Source organism: Colius striatus, chromosome 7 (genome assembly GCF_028858725.1).
Source record: "Colius striatus isolate bColStr4 chromosome 7, bColStr4.1.hap1, whole genome shotgun sequence".
NCBI lineage: Eukaryota > Metazoa > Chordata > Aves > Coliiformes > Coliidae > Colius > Colius striatus.
In genome coordinates this window covers 38,672,617-38,677,082 of record NC_084765.1, presented here as the reverse complement: position 1 = coordinate 38,677,082, position 4,466 = coordinate 38,672,617, and positions in this window count along the sequence as shown.

Sequence of the window (4,466 nt, the reverse complement as noted above, 5' to 3'; positions counted from 1 at the left end):
TTTTCCAAACGTGTTTCTATACAGTATATTTTTATAAAAGTTCTTTGCCCATATCAGTTTGATGCATGAAATGTTTTCTTGGTTTTTATTAAGATCAGTCAAGTTTCACTGGAAAGAAGTACAGTACCTTTCATAGGATTTCTTTCCAGATTGTGTATGCAAAGTTTGCTAGTAATGTAACTATAGCAACTGAAGAAGGAAAAGATGGTTGCATTAATACAAGTGGTTGAAGAAACAGCGTGTATGTTAGTCTGTGTGCATTGGAAGCCATAAAATAAGTAACAAAGGAAATTTAGCTTGGGGTTGTGAGCTCTCCTTTTTTATTTTTCATCCCCTGTAGTATCATTGGCTTTTGCCTTAATTGGAAAAATTGTTCAGCCTTGATGCAAGTCTTTGGATTATATACATCTCCTACTGTTTCAAAAAAATTAAAGAGGGAGATACCTACAGTGGTCCTGGAAACTTAGATGCAGCTCCTGGAATAGCTGACAAACAAGATGGTGTGAAATGCAAGAGAGTTTTTGCTCACAAAGTGCTATTTGAGGAGGTGGAGTGAAATGTGAATTCTGGTCTGACTCTTCTCCTACCCATGGAGACTAAGCCTATGTTTGTGGGCCTCATTTGGCTGTGGATCAGTTGAAAGGGATGGTGGAAGACAGAATTTTTAATTCTTTTTTTTAACTTTTGCATCTACCCCAGGTGGCCCTGCTCTGGCAGGGGGTTTGGACTGGATGATCTTTCGAGGTCCCTTCCAACCCTTAAGATTCTGTGATTCTGTGATCTACACCGTATTTTTTTTAAGCTATTTTTGAAAATTCTTTGCAATTGATAGACAAAACCACAGGTTTGAATAGTGCTAGTAGTGCCTACGTTAGTTAAGGCCAATGCATGTGTTTAACTTGTTTAACATCTTCATTTGTTTTAGCTTTCAGAGACTTGGAAAAGGAGAACTAGTTTGAATCATTAGTTTGCGTTTATAAAAGTTTGAGTTTGTTTGACACTTCTGTTTTTTGGAAACTGCAAATTGAGGGAGATTAGGCATAGAAAATTTGTATAGCTGTAATGCTAACACTTTACACCAAAGAAAATTGGAGAAGGCAACACCAGGAAACCACTGAGTTCACTTAGAGCTAATGTCAGGTAGTCATTAAAAAAAATGTCCTATTCTTTAAATGAATGTTATTCCTATAGTCAGTACAAGTTCAGGTACCCTGGAGAAAACAACTGAGTAAGCACCTACTGGGCTAAAACGATGCAGGTTGTCCTGCAGTGCCTCACTTAAGTGCCTCAGTGTTTTTCTGAAGGTCACTTCTAGACATTCACAGTTAGTTCAGGAAAACTCACCCAGATTTAATGTAGTAAAGCTAGATTTACTTTGAAAGTATGTAACTGAGACAGTATATTGGCACTTAAAAAGGCTTACTGCAAATTTGTTGCTATACATGATTTATATCAACTTTAAACCTTTGTTCACAAGAGTTGGGGGTAGAAAAACTTACAGCCTGGGTGTCAGGTGTTGCCAGTCACATAGCCAGTGCCAGTTGATACGGGTAAGGTAACCACCTTGGAATTTCTGTTTTCTTAGGGAAGTTGCAAACAGTTTTCATATGTTAGTAGTTACCCCTCTTGACTTTCTTGACCTAAGCTTGAACTGACAGCCTCAGAATACAATGACTTTGCACACCATCTTCAGTTTTTATTTTACTGGCATTTAATAATTACAGCATACCTCAGTGTTCCAAGAGCAGATTGAAAACTGGTCTTCTGATGTATTGTCGTGCTCTTTGACAAGCCCAGTATCTGCCAAAGTGGTCATGAAGTTTCTGAAAATTACTGAGATAAAGAAGTCATGCACTACTCAAAGCCCTCTGAAGCTTCACATATCTATGTAATATGACTCCTTTTTCTCTTTGAAATCTTCTGCATGGAGGATTTAGTAAATTTTCAGCTGTAAATGATAATGGAATTAATATAAATAAGGAAGTGCTTTGGCAACATAAGTGTTATTCAGCAGCTGGCTGTGGAAACTGTCTTGTTCTGTGCCTAATTATCCTCCATGCCTGATCATGCCTGAGGTTTCACACACATGTGCTGCAGTTTGATGGGATGTAAACTAACTTTTTTCTTTCAAATGCTTAGGTGCTTTGTTTACAAAAATTAAGAATGGAGTTAAAAAATTTTATATCAATAATAGATTAGTATTGACTACTGAAATTAGTTTTTTGTAAGTTCAATAGAACTGATTGCAACTCTTAGCAATTTTGAATGTTTGTAATATTAAATTTGGTTGGGCTAAACACTATGTTAAAAGTCTTTTTGGGTCATACTTTAATATAAAAATCTTACTACCTTTCCATTGTGTGTTTACTGATAACAGCCCCCTTCCTCGTGACTCTTAAGTTATCATTTTAAGAAAGTTATTAATAAATGTTACTTTGGAAAAAAAAAGTTGAGTCATTGCTTTGTTCTGACTCATTTTTTTCTTACTGTAAACATTCATGGCAAAACACTTAACACTTCAGAATACCAAGTAAATTAAAACTTCATGATACATGTCCATAAATGTGTAGTTGCAGCTTTATCCAAAGTTAGGATTCTGTTTGTAAACATCTATGTGGTAGTTTTTGTGAAGTGTTTGTTGGTTGGTTGGTTAGTTGGTTGGGTTTCTTTGTTGTTGTTTTTTCTTCTTTGCAGGGCCAGAGGAGAGCTGAAGTCTGGGAGCTGAGCTACAGCATGTTTACTGGTCTAACTGAGTAAATGTTGGTTGTTCAGGTGTTGATCGTGGAGCTCACTGAAAGTACACCTGACAAACTGTGAGTTAGAAATTTAACATGTCCAAACCTCTTGATGGTAACAAGTTTATTTGCACTTGGCCTGGGAAATAGTGCTGTAGAAGCATTGTTCAACTGAATGTACTTAGCCTTAGACATAAAGGGCAAGAAAAAGCCAAGCTTCAGTCTTGAAACCCAGCCTGGCTTGGAAATATTGGCAAGGAAAAAACCCATAAAAACACTGAACCTGAATACACCTGGTATGTGATTCATGAGACATCTCTAGAACCTTGTGATAGCGTGTTTGTATTTAACATGGTTTTATTTTAAGCCTCTTCTGCTTATATGCTGGAGGTTCCAGTAGCACTGAGTTACAAGTACCTAATGGGGACAAAAGTCACCAAAAGGCTCCTTGAATGTACTTATTTTTAAAAGTAGAGAAGTTAGGAAGAACAGACACAGCTGCAATCAGCAAACTTGTTTTGCACTGTCTGTTCTCCGTGCATTCTGTTGTTAAGGTCAGTGCATTTGACACTTTAACAAAACTGCAAATCTCCAAGGCTTCAAAATTGCAAACAGAAGAAAGGCATTTTATTCTAAGGAAGAGCATTACCATCATTAGTTAACTGGTGCTTGCCTGTTTAGATTGGCCCAATCTTTACAATGAAATTCCATATAGACAAAGGAAAGAGCTTTTACATTGTGAGTGGGTTCAAACACTGGAGCAGGTTGTCCAGAAAGGCTGTGGAGTCTCCATCCTTGTTGATGCTGAAAATAGAAGTGGACACAAGGCTGGGAGCCTGCTCTTAGCATGGATCTGGACTAGGCACTCTATAGAGGAGTATTCCAGCTCTACTGCTCAGATTATTAAGGCATTTTTGCTTCCCAGCTTTAATAATCTGCAAATGGTTGGGTTAGGGGTTTTTTTTTCTTCATAGAAAACCTCAATTTTTATTGCCACAACATGGGTTTAATTTTCACTTGGAATAATTTGGAATCATGCACTTGGAATCTAAACTGTTAAGCATATTTAAAAGGTGCATTTGGATTTATAATCCTCTCAGAAGCTAAGGCACAATTTGGTTTTCAAGTAGCCTAATGGCACATTTTACTGTGTGAATGATTTATCTTTTTTTTCTTTTTTGAGGAAAGGAGGAGGAGAGCAACTCAGACTGTTATCCCTTTGCTCAGAAGTCAGTGATCAAAGTTCAAGGTGTTTTGTTCTTGAGAGAGGCTGGTGATGGAGACTCAGGTATCTCTGGAATCCCTCTTATTTTTAAAGAATGTGCAAGATCCTGTTTCCCAGAACACAAGGGACATCAAATAGCTGAGAATAGGTTTTTTGCTTGCAGCTGAAAGACCTTTTAACCAAGAAAGAAGTTAGATCAAAGAGTTCCCTTTCAGCCTTTTCCTCAGAGTGTGCTCAAAGGTATTTTGTGGTCTGGTTTTCTGTCCCCTCTCCTTGCTCATGTGCATATTGTTGTTTCCCCCTCTTTTTCTATTTGGGGAAATGCCAGCATGTTTTAAAGTGTCTTTGCACATTATTTTGTCTTGGACAGTAATATTTGCCTCTGTTCCAGTACAGAAACCAGCATTACTGAGAGGATTTAATATTCTGGACTCCTTTAAAACAAATGCAGCAGTCAAACCCACCAACTCAACCCACTAGTAACAGTAACTTGTAAAAGCAGACGG